Raw genomic sequence first — 18429 nt, forward strand, 5'->3', positions numbered from 1 at the left:
AGCAGTTTATGTTCCCACCAACAGTTTATGACAGGAGCCTAAAGAAGGATCTGACTAATCATTCTTCATGAAAGCAGCAAAAAAGAATTTACTTAGATTAGCAATTGGCAATGTTTTCATGTTGCTTTGCTGTACAAAGGGATGTGGGTAGAACTGGTGTTATTGTGCATTCAGACACCAAAATTCCTACTGACTGGGGGTGGGAGGGGTCACAGGAGGTTAGCCTAGGAAATGAGGCAAACAAGTCTTTTGCTTGTAGATTGAAGAGAGGAGATATACCAAAGCAGACTGCCCCAGCTTGCCAGGTTGGATGACTTGCACTGCCATCTTCTGGCAAAGAAGCCAAAAACGTTCAATTTCTACGCTAGCAATAAAGTACTTCTTATAAGCAGGACTAAACCAGACTGGCAGGAGAACCCAGAGAGGTTTTAGGCACTGGTGTGTTTGGGAGGGCATGAGGGGGAAGGAAGCAGATTTCTTTGAAGCCAAGGTCTGAATCATTTACATCTGAGGTCTCTGGCAGAATCTGTGGTGTCTCTGCCACGCTACACACAACACACACAAACAGGTACTACAACCTGGGGAGTAACTAAGGTGGCTGGACCACTGTCCTCCTACAGCCTCGAGTTTGGATTCTCCAGTATCTCGGCTTTACTCTAGGGAAGGCAATTTAGCTGAAGGACTACACTGCACCTGATCCCTTATTACACAAAGTCTGTCTCTATCTTTCAAAGTCCTGCAATGAAGAAAGGTACTTAGACCACTAACCCTTTCAATATACCAGCGAGTAATGCATACACCCGTTAGATGTAAAGGTGTAGAACCACATTTTGTTTATTTGTTTTGTTTTTGTTTTAATTTTTTTCTCTTTAAACCAAGTTATACTAAAAACAAATTTCAAGACTTAAAAATCCTTTCTTGCTTTAATCATCCAGAATATACTAGGAATAGGCTTGCTCTTTAAAAACATTCTGTTTATTTATTTATTTGTTGAGGTACAGTCAGTGTACGATATTACATAAGTTTCAGGTGTACAACACAGTGATTCAATATTTTTACAGGTTATACTTCATTTATAGTTATTACAAAATAATGGCTATATTTCCCTGTGCTGTACAATATATCCTTTATCATTTATTTTATACGTAGTAGTTGTACCTCAATCCCATACCCCCATCGTGCCCCTCCCTCCTTTCCTCTCCCCACAGGTAACTACTAGTTTGCTTTCTGTATCTGTGAGTCTGTTTCCTTTTTGCTGTTTTTTGTTTGTTTTGTTTTTTAAAATATTTATTAGAGGACTTCCCTGGTGGGCAGTGGTTGAGGATCCACCTGCCAATGCAGGGGACACGGGTTCGAGCCCTGGTCTGGGAAGATCCCACATGCTGCGGAGCAACTAAGCCCGTGCGCCACAACTACTGAGCCTGCGCTCTAGAGCCCCCGAGCCACAACTACTGAGCCCGTGAGCCACAACTACTGAGCCTGTGCTCTAGAGCCCATGAGCCACAACTACTGAGCCCGTGAGCCACAACTACTGAGCCTGTGCTCTAGAGCCTGTAAGCCACAACTACTGAGCCCATGCATCACAACTACTGAGCCTGTGCTCTAGAGCCCATGAGCCACAACTACTGAGCCTGCGAGCCACAACTACTGAGCCCGTGTGTCACAACTGCTGAGCCCATGTGTCACAACTGCTGAGGCCCACACACCGCAACGAGAGGGTCACCACGATGAGAAGACCGCACACTGCAATGAAGAGTAGCTCCTGCTCCCCGCAACTAGAGAAAGAAGACCCAACGCAGCCGAAAATAATAAATAAATTTATAAAGGAAGAAAAAAAATATTTGTTGGATTATAGCTGATTTTTTGTTACATTCACTAGTTTATATTATTTTTTAGATTCCACATATAAGTGATATCATACAGTATTTGACTTATTTCACTTGTCTTGCTTTTTAAAGCAAATTTAGTTTAAAAATATGGCATCCCTAAGAAATGGCCCTCAAGTGTAAAAAAAAAAATCCCTTTTTCTGTGCGGTATGTGCGGGACGAATTTATCACAGGCTTTACTCCACACCAGCTTCAGTGGGTTCTGGCTGCCGCCTGGCCTCGCTCCTGTGAGTGAGGGACGCTCCGGTCTCCCTTTCCTCCTCTCCCCTCCTCCCGCACCTAGAGAGCCCGCCCCCGCCTCGCCCCCGCCTCGCCCCCGCCTCGCCCCCGCCTCGCCCCCGCCTCGCCCCCGCCTCGCCCCCGCCTCGCCCCCGCCTGCCCTTCCCGGCCACTCCCGTTCCGCGCCGGCTTCGGCGCGCTGACGTCACATGCCCGCGCCAGGGACGCCCCGCCCTCTGCTCTGGCTCCCGGATTTGAGGCGCCGCTTGTGGAGTCCTGAGCCCGAACCCGGAGCGCATCTCCGCGTTGTCGGGTAGCCAGCGCCCGCGTGGCGAGGCTGGGGGACGAACCGGCAAGGAGCCCCCAGCCCCAATGCGCCCGGCCCGCGAGGCCGCCGGCAGCCGCCTGTGAGAAGTTGGGGGGCGGCGCCCGGGGAACACCCCACGCCGCCGCCGCCGTTGTCAGGGGCTCGGAAACCGGTTTGTTTCGTCCGGCGGCGCGGACCCGTGTCCCGGGGCGTTGGCCGGGGCGGCGCGGGCTGCGGCCCGATGCCCTTTCCGGACCGCCAGGGGGTGCCTCGGGCTCGCTGAGCCCCGCGGGAAGGCGGCGACCCCCGGACGGTGCCCGCCCACGGCCTGGGTCCTGAGGTGAGCTGCGCTCGGGGCGGTGTGACGTGCGCGATGGTGGGGTCGCTCGGGAAACGGGAGAGCTTGCCTCGACTTCCGATGTAGAGGCTGCGGGGTCCTCCCTGCAGCACGCGGAAAATAGCACCAGTAGCCGCACCTCGTCAAGATGGGAGTTCTCTAAGGAACCGTGTGTGTTACTGAGCATCCTTTGGACATTATTTAAAAAGCGATAGTGATCATGGAATTAAAATAAGAATAGAAGCGTTGCTATGGGTAAGAAGTAGTTTACGTTGCTTATATCTTGTCTGCGATCTTTACGTACACCTTTTAACTGGAAAATGAGTCGCAGTTAACTGGCTGGCCCATAATCTTGTATTTCAGTTCCCATAGTTTGATTCAACAATTTCTTTATGGAAGGCATTGAAAGTTCTAGGACTTGTAGAGTTCATCACAACGCTTTTTTTTATGCAGGCCTGATTTTTGTTCTCTAATGTAAGATCCGCCCCCCAAGAAGCAGAAATTTTTGTATTGCCAGGGTACGTTATATCAGAAATAATTATGAAGGATTAAAAGTAATATCCAGTGTATGCTAATAATGGCCTTTTCTTATGATTCAGCAGTATTGCAGAGATGATGGAGGGAAGCCAGATATGGAGAGAAGTAGTTCTTTGTTTCTGCTTTAGATTTGTCTGAAATTAGAGCATCCACAGATCTGTTTTAACGTTGCGCGCTTGTTTTTGGTGAGAGGTAAGGAGCCTATTTTGTGGGAAAACAGGTTTTTGCACGTTAAGAGTCACCTCTGGGAGTTTAGTAAAGGTTATGGAACTTGGCCACGGGAGTTCTTTTGAGGTCATTTTAATAATGCATTGACGTTGTACTCCAAATCAATTTTCCTCTGTCTAATCCCCTGGACTTGAATATATCCGTTTCATGAATGTAAACTCTTTATTTACATGTTGGTACTTTCACTAGGGAAGCTGTTAATTGTTGTCTGAATAGTCTTACAGAGAGGAATAGACTTACAGAGAAGAACAACAAATATTTTGAAAAAACTATTAGGAATCCCGCTTTTGCTTTTCTGCTTTTTTGAATTATGAGAAATAAGACAGGGCCTTTCCTCATTGAGGAGTTAAACTGAGTCTCTCCCATAACCCAAAATGGTATTCATTATTTGGGGAGAACTATGTGTGTAGATCCTGGTTGCAGACAGTACCCTGAGGGCTTCCTGAAATCTGTTGACACTTCTTTACCAGTGTTTCCCTTCAGGACAACTTGCTTGTGCATCAAATAGCTGAAGCAGCTGAAGAGGCTTAATGTTCCAGATTGGTGGGGATACAGCTTTTCATTCATATACTCTGAAATTTTTCTCATTCAGTGCACAAAATTTTATTATGTCAAACGTTTATTTGTGGCTTAAAGGTGTTCTTAGTAAAAAGTGAGGAAAGATGTCTAACTTGACTAGAGGCTAAGATATTTTTTCTGGAGCGTAGTTGACATACTTGAAAACAGTGATGCCATATAGAAAAATTTGATGGACATTTATGTATTTTATCGTCTGAAATTTGTATTGATGTAAAGCGAAGAAAATGGATTTAATTTTTTTTCCATATGGCTACCTAGTTGTCTAAAAACTATTTATTTCAAAATCCATCTTCTCCTTACTGATTTAAAATGTCACCATGGTCATCCACCAAATTAAAAAAAAATTTTTTTTATATATTTCTGGACTTTCTATGATTTACCTGTCTAGTTCATAATTATTACTGCTTTATAATGTGTCTTGATGTCAAGTAGAACAACTCTTCCTTCCTTGCTCTTTTTTTTTTTCAGTATCTCTGGCTATTATTTCTTCTTTTTTTCACATTAACTTTAAAAATCAGCTTGTCTGATCACCCTCACCCCCAGAGTCTGTGTTTTTACTAGGGAAGCATTAAATTTAGAGATTAAGAATTAAAATCTTTCAAATATTGAAACTTCCTTTCCTTTTCTTCCTTCCTTCCTTCCAGGTATGTCTTTTTGTTTTTTCTTCATTTTTTCTCTCTGTTCTTTTGTTGAATATATTCTGCTGGTTTATTTTCCAGATTACTAATCCTGCTGTATGCTGCCTGCTGTAAAACCCATGCAATGAGTTCTTAATTCCAGATATTTTATATTTTAGTTCTAGAAGTTCATTTAGTTTCTAAAAATAAATTTCAGTTCTTTGTTGGAATTCTCCATCTTTTAAAAAATCACTTTTGTCCATCGTTTCCTCTTATTTTCTTGAACTTATTAATCAAGGTTATTTGAAGTCCCCTGCTGATAGCTCCGTATTTGAGTCGTTCGTGCATCTGTTTCTATCCTTAGGACTAGTCTGTTTTAGTCTTGCCCTGTATCTGCACAACTTAGGAGTGGGCTGACTGACAGGAGAGGAATTTATGTGCCCATCTTTGGCCTCCTGTTCCTTCTCCTCCTCCCCAGGATTTTGGCGGCCCTAAACTCTGACCTCTCTGTCCTCAGCCCATAAGGCTGCTGCTTTCTACTCAAGCTCCATTCTGCTGTGCCACAGTTGGGAAAATGTCTTCAGGGAAAAGGCTGGGGTAATGTGGGACTCACTAGGATATCCCCACGTCTCAGTGAATTTCTTTCTGTTCTTTTATATGTTTTACTCAGGGTTCATGATTGTTTTTGGAGGCAGGGTGGTCTGGTACAAGTGCACCATCATGGCCAGAACAGTCTAACCGCTCATTATGTCAGCTTTCATTCAGTCTCCCAGACGGTATTTCCATTCTCAGCTGTGATGGGCGTTCCTAATCTGGAGACATCTCTCGCCTGCTGCCAAGATGGGAGGGGTGGTCACCTGACTGGGAGAGGGGGTGGAGCAGCTGTGTGTCAGACAGCTTCTTACAAAGTCTCTGCCAGTTACTGAGCTAGTCTGTAGTGGAAGTGACTTCCTCCCCACTCGTGGCTGAGGACACAGCTTTCTCTAGTTTCCTGAGTCAGTTGCTGCTTGCTCTTGTGGTTGTCAGCTTCCAGAATTTTACTGCCATTGCCGTCTCTCCTCTTCTGCCTTTCTGGTCCTTTCAAGCTGCGTTAGCTGGGTTTAGGGAAGAAGCAGGGGTAAATATGTACGTTCACTCTGGTATCTTAAATTGTAAGTTGCAGTTTATTTTTTGGCTTTTTAAAGATTTAGGCTAAAGATTTGTGGCATCTTTTGATTTTTCTGAGGGAAAGGCTTTGGCCATCTCTCTGTCATTCCTACTCTTTGTGGCTAATAGTGCAATTTTAACTTGTTGAAGTTTCCTACTTTCTTACCTACTTTTTAATTTTTTTCTCCTTGAGTCACAGACTTAGAATTCGTAGGGCCCTTAAGATAGTATTATATTTAAATCTTTAGTGTTTTTAGATGAAGAAACTAAGACCCAGGGAAGTCGGGTGGTTTGCTTTTGGTCACGTAGCTTTTCTCTTCTGAATCCATTGCTTTATTTGTTATATCACAAGACTCTTGGAAATCTTAAATATCAAAAAAATCTCTAATTTTATACTTTGAATATCTTCAGTATCACATATGTATTACGAGGATTAAATTGATGTAATTGTTAGAGACCTTAAGATACTGTCAAGTTGGTATGTGATTTCCCTCTGACTTTGGAAGCTGAAGCATAGAAAGGACAAATATTTATTTATAATTTGGGTTTATTACAGTGATGAAATTAGAACAGGATCCGTGTGCTTCTTCAGTTACATGTTACGACGATTTTGGATGTGTAAGCCTGTATACATTTTGTTGTTACCTTTTATTTCCTTTGGTTTAAAAATCTCCTAGAGGGCTTCCCTGGTGGCGCAGTGGTTGAGAGTCTGCCTGCTAATGCGGGGGACACGGGTTCAAGCCCTTGGTGTGGGAAGATCCCACATGCCGCGGAGCAACTGGGCCCGTGAGCCACAACTACTGAGCCTGCGCGTCTGGAGCCTGTGCCCCGCAACGGGAGGGGCCGCGATAGTGAAAGGCCCGCGCGCACCGCGATGAAGAGTGGCCCCCGCTCGCCACCACTAGAGAAAGCCCTCGCACAGAAACGAAGACCCAACACAGCCAAAAATAAAATAAATAAATAAATAAATAGATAGATAGATAAATAGATAAATAAATATTAATTTAAAAAAAAAATCTTCTAGAGTTGTTATTCAGCTGAGAAGTCTCCTGACTAGGAAGTAAGTACCCCAGTTAGATATGCTTTGAGACGCTGAAATTATCTATCTTGCCGTGTTTTCCCTTTCACTTCGTCTGGCGTCCGATCCTAGTCAAGTGTAGACTGCAGAATAGGAGGGGTTGTTGGTTGCTCTGAAACTCACCTACCACGCCTTTCATTGTCCAGAAAGGTGTCTGCGCTGGACGTTGTTTGGTGGCAGTGAGAGCCGTCTTTCTTCACTTCCGGGGCAGTAGATTCTCCTCCACTTTCCTGAGGTGGCAGAACACACTGTAGTGCTGTGGTGGGCAGCGGACTGCGGTGCTAGGACCCTCGGAGTCTCCATCTTGTTAGTGCGGTCCCTCGAAAGGAATTGGCAACTCCATTTTGGGGGAGGGCCAAATGGACTAATTGTGTTTTTTTCTTGGCAGAAGTCACAGAGTAATGATGGTTGTGAAGTAATCTCATTGTACGGTTACTATTTAATGTAATTTGATTTATGAAATTTAGTTTTCTAAGATGAGTTTATATTTTTTCTAAACAGCGTGGTAATGTGATATCATGTCCTGGAGAAATCATTAAATTCTGGCTGGTGCCCAGAGAGCTATTATATTATGCCAGTTGACCAAACTTGGGCTTGAAAATATGTTTGGAGTGACTTTTCTTCTTTAACTCACTAGCGATGCTGTAGTGCTGTCATAATAGTTAATTTCTTGTTTCTCTTACAGCTGCTAAAAGCCATGTCATTTCTTACAGAAAGTTTGAAATAGAAAAGTTTCCTGAGGTAGAAGAAGGCTCTTTCCCACAAATTTCTATTAAGCATGATTATCCCATTGATTTACCACAGGCAAAGTTCTGGCCTTTGAGTCTTACAGGCCCAGGATACGAATTTTGTCATTTAAGGAGACTGGATCAATGTATCAGAGGCAAAATAAAATTAAATTTAGTATTAATGGGTGAAATGAGAACATGGATTTGTTCACTTACAATGAGAGATATGGTAAACTGTCATAGAACTTTTAATATAGTCTTCATGACAAGCTCATTTTCTCCCAGAAGGGAATCGTACATAGAAAGCCTGCTTGCTATGGAATGGAAATAGAAAAGAGCAAGTTATGTGAATCACTATTATTTGAATTATTTATTTATACTTAGTTTTTTATCAAAGTATAGTTGACTTACAATATTATATTAGTTTCAGGTGTGCAATATAAAGATTCGATTTTTTATACATTACGAAGTGGTCACCATGATAAGTCTCGTTACAGTCTGTCACCATATAAAGTTATTACAGTGCTATTGACTGTATTCCCTATGTTGTACGTTACATCCTCATGACTTATTTGTTTTGTAGCTGGAAGTTTGTACCTCTTAGTCTCCCTAACCTATTTCACTCATCACCCCCCCAACCCCTCTAGCAACCACCAGTTTGTTCCCTGTGTCTATAAGTCTGTTTCTCTTTTGTTACATTTCTTCATTTGTTTTCTTTAATGTATTCCACGTATAGGTGAAATCATACAGTATTTGTCCTTCTCTGTCTGACTTTCTTCACTTAGCGTAATGTCCATGTTATTGCAAATAGCAGATTTCATTCTCTCTCTCTCTCTTTTTTTTTTTTGGCTGTGCCACGCAGCTTGCAAAATCTTCCCCAACCAGAGATTGAACCCAGGCCCCGGCAGTGAAAGTGCCAAGCCCTAACCACGGGACCGCCAAGGAATCCCCTCATTCTTTTTTATGACTGAGTAATAGTCCATTGTATATATATACCAAGTCTTCTTTATCCATTCATCTATTGATGGACAATTCGAGTGCTTCCATATCTTGGCTATTTTAAATAATGCTGCATTGGGGTGCACGTATCTTTTTGAATTAGTGTTTTTGGTTTCTTCAGACAAATGCCTGGAAGTGGAATTGCTGGATTATGTGGTAGTTCTATTTTTAATTATTTGAGGAACCTTCATACCGTTTTCCAGAGTATCTGCATCAACTTACATTTCCACTGAGAGTGCACGAAGATTCCCCTTTCACTACATCCTCTCCAACACCTTTTTTTGGTTGTCTTTTTGATAATAGCCATTCTGACAGGAGTGAGGTGATATCTCACTGTGGTTTTGATTTGCATTTCCCTGATGATTAGTGAAGTTGGGTATCTTTTCACGTGTCTGTTGGCCATCTGTAGGTCTTCTTTGGAAAAATGTCTATTAAGGGTCTCAACCCATTTTTTAATGGGTTTTTTTTTTTTGATGTTGAGTTGTATGAGTTCTTTGTATATTTTGGATACTAACTCCTTATAAAGTATAACGTTTGCAAATATCTTTTCCCATTCAGTAGACTGCCTTATTGTTTTGTGGATAGTTTCCTTGCTGTGCAAGTTTTTTAGTTTGATGTAGTTCCAAATGTTTATTTTTGCTTCCATTTTCCTTGCCTGAGGAGCGGTATCTAAAAAAATAGTGCTAAGATTTCAAAGAGTATACTGCATATGTTTTCTTCTAGGAGTTTTATGGTTTTAGGTCTTACATTTAAGTCTTTAATTCATTTTGAGTTTATTTTTGTATATGGTATGAGAAAGTAGTCCAGTTTGATTCTTTTGCATGTGGCTGTCGAGTTTTCGCAACAACCTTTATTGAAGAGGCTGACTTTTCCCTGTTGTATATTCTTGCCTCCTTTGTCTTAGATTAATTTGCCCATATTAGTGTGGGTGTGTTTCTGGGCTCTCTATTCTGTTCAGTTGATCTGTGTGTCCGTTTTTGTGCCAGTACCATACTGTTTTGATTACTGTGGCTTTGTAGTATAGTTTGAAATCAGGGAGTGTGATACCTCCAGCTTTGTTCTTCTTTTTCAAGATTGTTTTGGCTATTTGGGGCATTTTATATTTCCATACAAATTTTAGAATTATTTGTTCTAGTTCTTTGAAAAATGCCATTGGTATTTTGATAGGGATTGTATTGAATCTGTAGATTGCCTTCGGGAGGATGGTCATTTTTACAATATTGAGTCTTCCAATCCATGAGCACAGTATATATTTCTTTTTTTTTTTTTAATAAATTTATTTATTTATTTATTTATTTATTTATTTTTGGCTGTGTTGGGTCTTCGTTTCTGTGCGAGGGCTTTCTCCAGTTGCGGCGAGCGGGGGCCTCTCTTCATTGCGGTGCGCGGGCCTCTCACTGTCGTGGCCTCTCCCGTTGCGGAGCACAAGCTCCAGACGCGCAAGCTCAGTAGTTGTGGCTCACGGGCTTAGTTGCTCCGCGGCATGTGGGATCTTCCCAGAGCAGGGCTCGAACCCGTGTCCCCTGCATTGGCAGGCAGATTCTTAACCACTGCGCCACCAGGGAAGCCCTATCTTTCCATTTGTTTGTGTCATCTTCAGTTTCTTTCATCATTGTCATACAGTTTTCTAAATACAGGTCTTTTATTGATACCTCCTTAGTCATATTTATTCCTAAGTATTTTATTCTTTTTGCCACAGTTGTAAATGAGATTTTTTTCTTAATTTCTCTGATAGTTCATTGTTAGTGTATAGAAATGCAATAGATATCCGTATATTCATTTTGTATCCTGCACGTTTACTCTATTCATTTATTAGTTTTAATAGCTTTTTGGTGGTGTCTGTAGGATTTTCTATATATCAGGTATTTCTAGTATCATGTCATATGCAAACAGTGACAGTTTTACTTCTTCCTTTCCAACTTGGATTCCTTTTATTTCTTCTTCTTGTATGATTGCTTTGGTTAGCAAAGCTACCAGTTGCTTTGATTTGACTTGCAATACTATGTCGAATAAAAATGGCAGTATTTGGCATCCTTGTCTTGTTCCTGATCATAAAGCAAATACTTTCAGCTTTTCACTGTTGAGTATGCTGTTGGATGTAGGTTCATATATGACTTTTATTATGTTGAGGTATGTTCCCTCTATACCCATTTTGCTGAGAGTTTTTATAGATGGATGTTGAATCTTGTCAAAAGCTTTTTCTTCATCTATTGAGATGATCGTATGGTTTTTATTCTTCAGATTTTTTCATATGGTGTATCACATTGGTTGATTGGCAGATATCTCACCATCCTTGCATCCCTGAGTTAAGTCCCACCTGATCATGGTATATGATTCTTTTAATGTATTGTTGAATTTGGTTTGATTATATTTTGTTGAGGATTTTTGCATCTGTGTTCATCAGTGATATTGACCCTTAAAGTGATATTTTCCTTTTTTGTGGTATCTTTGTCTGGTTTTGGTATCAGGTGATGTTGGTCTTGTAGAATGAGTTCAGAAGTGTTCCTTCCTCTTCAGTTTTCTTGGACTAGCTTGAGAAGGATAGGTGTTAACTCTTCCTTAAATGTTTTGTAGAATTCACCTGTGAAGCTGCCTGGTTGTGGACTTCTGTTTGTTGGGAGTTTTTAGATTAGTGATTCAATTTAATTATTGGTGAGCAGTCTTTTCATACTTTTTTTCCTTCCTGTTTCAGTCTTGGGAGATTGTATGTTTCTAGAAATTTATCCATTTCTTTTAAGTTGTCTATTTTATTGGTATATAATTATGTACAGTAATCACTTATGATCTTTTGTGTTTCTGTGGTATCATTGTAACTTCTCTTTCATTTCAGATTTTATATATTTTTCTCTATTCATAAGTCTGGCTAGAGGTTTAGCAATTTTCTTTATTTTTTCAAAGATCCAACTCTTAGTTTCATTGATCTTTTCTATTTTTTTTTAGTCTCTATTTCATTTATTTTTGCTGTGAACTCTGTTTTTTCCTTCTACTAACTTTGGGTTTTGTTCTTTTCGTAGTTTCTTTTGGTGTAAGTTTAGATGGTTTATTTGAGATTTCTTGTTTCCTGAGATAGTCTTGTATTGCTGTAAACTTCCCTCTTAGAACTGCTTTTGCTGTGTCTCACGGATTTTGGATCATTGTGTTTTTGTTTTTATTTGTCTCCAGGTATTTTTTGATTTCGTGTTTAATTTCTTTAGTGATGTATTTGTTGTTTAGTAACATATCTGCATTTTTTACTTTTTTGTAGTTTTCTTCTTGTAATTGATTTCTAATCTCTGTTGTGATCAGAAAGGATGCTTGATATGATTTCACTCTTCTTAAATTTATTGAGACTTGTGACCTAGCATATGATGTATCTTGGAGAATGTTCCATGTGTGCTTGAAGAATGTGTGTTCTGCTTTTGGATAGAACGTTCTATATATATCTCTTTAAGTCCATGTGATCTAATGTGTCATTTAAGGCCATTGTTTCCTTATTGATTTTCTCTCTGGATAATCTGTCCATTGATGTAAGTGGGGTGTTAAATTTGCCTACTGTTATTGTGTTTCTGTCAATTTCTTCCTTCATGTTTGTTAATATTTGCTTTAGGTATTTAGGTGCTCCTATGTTGGGTGCATATATATTGACAATTGTTATGTCTTCTTGTTAGATTGACCCCTTTATCATTGTCTATTGTTATTCTTTGTCTCTTTATTTTTTAACATCTTTGTTGGAGTATAATTGTTTTACAGTAATGTGTTAGTTTCTCCTTTATAACAAAGTGAATCAGTTATACACATACATATGTTCCCATATCTCTTCCCTCTTGCATCTCCCTCCCTCCCACCCTCCCTATCCCACCCCTCTAGGTGATCACAAAGCCCCGAGCTGATCTCCCTGTGCTATGCGGCTGCTTCCCAGTAGCTATCTATTTTATGTTTGGTAGTGTATATATGTCCATGCCACTCTCTCACTTTGTCACAGCTTACCCTTCCCCCTCCCCATATCCTCAAATCCATTCTCTAGTAGGTCTGTGTCTTTATTCCCGTCTTACCACTAGGTTCTTCATGACCTTTTTTTTTTTCCCTTAGATTCCGTATATATGTGTTAGCACTTTGTCTCTTGTTACAGTCTTTGTTTTAGAGTCTGTTGTCTGCTATAAGTATTGCTACACCAGCTTTCTTTCCGTTTCCCTTTGCATGGAATACCTTTTTTCATCCTCTCACTTTCAGTCTGTGTGTGTCTTAGCTCTGAAGTGAGTCTCTTGTAAGGCAGCATACATGCTGTGTCTTTTGATTGGAGCATTTAGTCCATTTACATGTAAAGTAATTATTGATAGGTGTGTACTTATTGCTCTTTTGTTAATTGTTTTCTCATTCTTTTTTAAGTTCTTTTTGTTTTTAGTTTGCTCTCTTCCCTTGTGATTTGATGGCTATCTTTTTTTTTTTTTTTGGCTGCGCAATGTGCCTTGTGCAACCTTACTTCCCCGACCAGGGATCGAACCTGGGCCCATGGCAGTGAAGGTGTCGAGTCCTAACCACTGGACTGCCAGGGAATTCCCTTGATGGCTATCTTTAGTGTTATTTTTGGATGCCTTTCTCTTTTTTGTATATCTATCTATTATACGTTTGGTTTGTGGTTACCATGAAGTTCATATATAACAACCCTCTTCCCTCCCTAACCCTCTCTCCCCACTGTCTCTCTCTCCCCACTGTCTCTCTCTCTCTCCCTCCCTCCCTCCCTCCCTCTCTCTTCTCTCTCTCTCTCTATATATATACACACACACGTATGTGTGTGTGTGTATGTATGTACTATGATTATTTTAAGTTAATGATCTTTTAAGTCCTAATGCATTCTAACAATTTTGTGTTTTTTCTCCCTACCCCCCCAAATTGAATGTTTTTGTCTTCATTTTTTTGCATCTTTTTGTTTATGTATCCCTTAACTACTTATTGTGGATATAGATGATTTTACAACTTTTCTTTTTTAACCTTCCTGCTAGCTTTATAAGTGGTTTATTTACTACTTTAACAGTATGTTTGCCTTTACCAATCAGATTTTTCCTTTTGTAATTTTCATATTTCTAGTTATGGTCTTTTCTTTTCCACTTAGAGAAGTCTTTGTACATTTCTTGTAAAGCCAGTTTAGTGGTACTGAACTCTTTTCACTTTTGCTTTTCTGTAAAACTTTTTATCTCTCCTTCAGATCTGAATGATAGCCTTGCCAGGTAGAGTATTTTGGGTTATAGGCTTTTTCCTTTCATCATTTTGAATGTCTTATGCTACTCCCTTCTGGCCTGCAAAGATCAGCTGATGATCTTTTGGAAGTTCTCTTGTACATAACTAGTTGCCTTTCCTTTTTTTTTTTTAAGATTTTTTTTGATATAGACCATTTTTAAAGTCTTTATTGAATTTGTTACAACATTGCTTCTGTTTTATGTTTTGGTTTATTTGGCTGCAAGGCATGTGGGATCTTAACTCCCTGACCAGGGATCGAACCCACACCCTCTGCATTGGAAGGCGAAGTCTTAACCACTGGACCGCCAGGGAAGTCCCATAACTAGTTGCTTTTCTTTTGCTGCCTTTTAAAAAAAATTTATTTACTTTTGGCTGTGTTGGGTCTTCATTGCTGTGCACCGGTTTTTTCTAGTTGCGGCGAGCAGGGGCCACTCTTCTTTGCAGTGCGTGGACCTCTCTTTGCGATGTTTCTCCTGTCGTGGAGCATGGGCTCTAGGTGCACGAGCTTCAGTAGTTGTGGCTCGCGGGCTCTAGAGCGCAGGCTCAGTAGTTGTGGCGCACGGGCCCAGTCACTCTGCAGCATGTGGGATCCTCCCGGACCAGGGCTCAAACCCATGTCCCCTGCATTGGCAGGTGGACTCTTAACCACTGCTCAACCAGGGAAGCCTTCTTTTGCTGCTTTTAAGGTTCTGTCTTAATCTTTAATTTTTGCCATTTTCATTTTCATGTTTCTTGCTGTGGACCTCTTTGGGTTTATCTTGTTGGGGACTCTCTGTATTTCTTGGACCTGGATATGTTTTCTTTCCCAGGTTAGGGAAATGTTCAGCTATTATTTCTTCAAATAAGTTTTCTTCCCCTTTCTCTGTCTCTTCTCCTCCTGGGACCCCTTATAATGCTAATGTTACACATTGGATGTTGTCTTAGCGGTCTCTTAAACTATCTTCATTTTTAAAAATTATTTTTTCTTTTTTCTCTTCAGCTGGGTGATTTCAACTACTCTGTCTTCCAGTTTGCTGATCTGTTCCTCTGTATCATCTAATCTACTGTTTATTCCTTTTAGTGTATTTTTTATTTCAGTGATTGTATTCTTCATATTTGTTGGGTTTTTTCCTTCTGTTCTTTAACTCCTTGTCAAACTTCTAAGAGTGTTCATCCATTTTTCTCCTGAATTTATTGAGCATCTGTATGATCATGACCTTGAAGTCTTTATTGGGTAGATTGCTTATCTCCATTTTGCTTAGTCCTTCTGGGGTTTTGTCTTGTTTCTTCCTATGGTATGTATTCCTCTGTCTCCTCATTTTACTGAATTATCTATCTTTATTTCTGTGAATTAGGTAGGTCGGTTGTGTTTCCCAATCTTGGACAAGTGGCTTTGTGTAGGAGTTGTCCTATGGGGCCCAGTGGCACACTCCTCTTTGGTCACAAGAGCTATGTGCTCTAGGGGTGTCCCTTATGTGGGCCCTTTTTTGGTGGGGCTGCCCTGTGGCCTGGTTGATTGTCAGGTCCTGCCTCCTGTGGTGGCTGCCACTGGTGGGTGGGGCTGGGTACTGGCGTAGCTGACCACAGGTCCCCAGGGGGTGGCCTCCAGGGCTGTTGCCATCTGGTTAGTGGTTGGGTAAGCTCCTGTCGCTAACAGGCTAGAGGGAGGACTCCAGAATGGCTTTTGCACCGTCAGTGTCTTCATGGAAGAACAGACTTCCAAAAATGGCTGCTGCCAGAGTCTGTGTCCCCCGGGAGTCCCAGTGGCCCTCCTGCCTCTCTGGGGGGGCTCTCCAAGATTAGCACGTGGGTTTGATATAGGCTTCTTTCAAATTACTGCCTCTCACAGCTGTATCTCAGAGTGGGTGAGATTTTGTGTGCGCCCTCTAAGAGTAGAGTCTTTTTTTTCTACAGCGCTCTGGCTCTCTTGTATGCAAGCTCTGCTGGCCTTCAAAGCCAGGCATTCTGGGGGCTCATCAACCTGGTGCAGGAGCCCTGGGCTGGGGAGCCTCATGTGGGGCTTGAACTCCTTGCTTCTCGGGGAGGACCTCTGCATTTGTGATTATCCTCCTATCTGTGGGTCACCTGCCCATGGCTGTGGGTCTTGTCTATACTGGGTCTCCACCACTCCTACCCATCCCATTGTGGTTCCTTCTTTGTATCTTCAGTTGCAGAAAATCTTTTCTGCTGTTCTTCTGGTTGTTCTTATAGGTAGCTGCTCTTTAAATAGTTGTACTTTTGGTGTGTTTGTGGGAGGAGGTGAGCTCAGGGTCTTCTTACTCTGCCATCTTGGCCACCCCCCCCTAAATTAAATATTTATTATTTTTAGATTAACAAAGTGAATTCGTGTATCTTCACAGTATGTGTGATCTTGCCAGTAGGCAGTGCTAGAGGTTGCTTTTGGGATACTTTTTCTCTCCCTACCTCTCCCTCCATCTATCCTCCTCCCCTTCCCTTCACTTTTTTAAGTTTTCACTACCTAAACTATTATACTCTCGCTTCTGTCTCCACCACTCTCCTGAAGTTACTCTTGATGAAATTAACAACCTTAATCAAGTATCTACGGTTATTTGGTACAGTAAGTTTCTAAGTGTGATACCGATGGCAGAAATATAAGGAAAACATTAATAAATTTGTTCATATCAAAATAAACTTTTGTATTTCAATAAAATTGAAGACAAATGGCATATAAGCAAAAAAAATTCATGCTGGAGAAGGGCTAACATCGTCATTAAGAAGCTTTTACAAACTAATGAAAAGAAGATGAACTTGAAGATGGTGGAGTAGAGAGATGTGGAACTCACTTCCTCCCACAAGTACATCAGAAATACATCTATGGGGCTTCCCTGGTGGCGCAGAGATTAAGAATCCACGATAGATAACTGTTTCTCCTAAATTCTTAGAGTCAGAGGAATTTAATTAAAATGAAAAAGCAGAGGAACTACTCCCAAGTAAAAGAACAAGAGAAATCCCCTGAAGGAACAAACAATGAAACAGACCTCTCCAGTCTACCAGACCCTGATTTAGAAAAGGAGGTAATAAAAATGCTGAAGGAGTTAAGAAAGATTATTGATAGAAATGCAGATCACTGTAACAAGCAACTAGTAACTATAAAGAGGATGTAATGTTTATAGCAGCACTGTTTATAATAGCCAAGACATGGAAGTAACTTAAGTGTCCATCAACAGAGGAATGGATAAATAAGATGTGGTACATATATACAATGGAATATTACTCAGCCATAAAAAAGAATGAAATAATTCCATTTGCAGCAACATGGATGGACCTAGAGAGTATCATACTAAGTGAAGTGAGTCAGACAGAGACAAATATCATAAGATATCACTTATGTGGAATCTAAAAAAATGATACAAATGAACTTACTGACAAAACAGAAATAGACTCACAGACATAGAAAACAAAACTGTGGTTACCAAAGGGGAAACACGGGTGACAGGGACAAATTAAGAGTTTGGGATTAGCAGATACAGACTACTGTATACAAAATAGATAAACAACAAGGACCTACTGTATAGGACAGGGAACTATATTCCTAATCTTGTAAACACCTATAATGGAAGAGAATCTGAAAATATGTATACATGTGTCTGGAATACTTTGTTGTGCACCTGAAATTTACACAGTATTGTAATCAACTATACTTCAATTAAAAAACAATAAAGAAGACTGTCCCAGTAGAAAATGGACAAAGAACCTGAATGAATAGTTCAAAAGAGAAGAAATACAATAGTTCAGAAATGTGGAAGAATTTTTCAGATTCATTGGTAAGCAAAGGAACTTACAAAAAAAAGCGAGACACTACTTCCCCCAATCCAACATAATGAATAACAATAGAACAGATTGTGGCACAGTGCTCACTGTGTGTAGGGCACTGTTCTCCAGACATTAATGAAATTGACTAATCCTCCCCACAGCTCTATAAGCAGGTCCTGTTGTTGTCCACATTGTACAGATGAACAAACTGTGCCACTTGAAGATAAGTAACTTGTCCAAGGTCAAATAGCAAATAAGTGCTAAAGCCAGGATTTAAACCCAGGCTCTCTGACTCTAAGGTTTTAGTGCTCTTTGACTACTACCCTTTATTGCTTCTGAAAGATTTTAATAAATAATAACCACTGTCAAAAGAGTACGTAGGAACAGGCACTTTTATTCACTGCTGGTCAGAATGCAAGCTAGTAGGCGTTTCTGTAAGACAAGCAGTGTGTTTGAAAGCTTTAACATGTGCATATTCTTTGAACTCACAGTGTGTACTGTGGAAATCTTTATAATAAGTACATAAAAATGTATGTACAGAAATTTAATCTGAAGTTCTTTTATAATAGCAAAACACTGTAAACAGCTTAAATGTCTAAGAGAGTATTAGTTAAACAACTTTGGGAAATAGTCTTGCTAAGCTTGTATTCTTATTGCAGGTAGTAAAGCAATGCTGCTAATTAATTAGTTCATGTATGAAAAGGTTTGCTTCTTCCTCCATTAAGTATGTACAGTATTTGACTTTCCAAAGTATTCTTATAAGATTGAAATGTCACTGGTTTTCTCTTTTTAGCTATCTC

At 40.5% G+C, this 18429-nt stretch overlaps 1 protein-coding gene across 12 annotated transcripts in view; it reads left to right on the top strand.

Moving 5' to 3' along the window:
- NEK1 (NIMA related kinase 1) overlaps positions 1-18429 on the top strand; it is a 223059-nt gene that overhangs the window by 16720 nt on the left and 187910 nt on the right. For 5 of the 12 annotated variants that reach the window (XM_082468830.1, XM_082468828.1, XM_082468838.1 and 2 more), the window contains exon 1: positions 2330-2753. The exons of 1 other annotated variant lie outside the window; for it this stretch is intronic. The gene's annotated coding sequence lies outside the window, so the exon portion shown is untranslated. Of the gene's footprint in view, positions 1-2329; positions 2754-3352; positions 3480-11236; positions 11315-16758; positions 16891-18429 lie in introns of those variants that run through there. 6 more of the 12 variants (XM_082468836.1, XM_082468831.1, XM_082468829.1 and 3 more) reach the window with 4 other exon arrangements.

The sequence above is a fragment of the Balaenoptera physalus genome, assembly GCF_965194825.1.
Source record: "Balaenoptera physalus genome assembly, chromosome: 7".
In the NCBI taxonomy this organism is placed as follows: domain Eukaryota; kingdom Metazoa; phylum Chordata; class Mammalia; order Artiodactyla; family Balaenopteridae; genus Balaenoptera; species Balaenoptera physalus.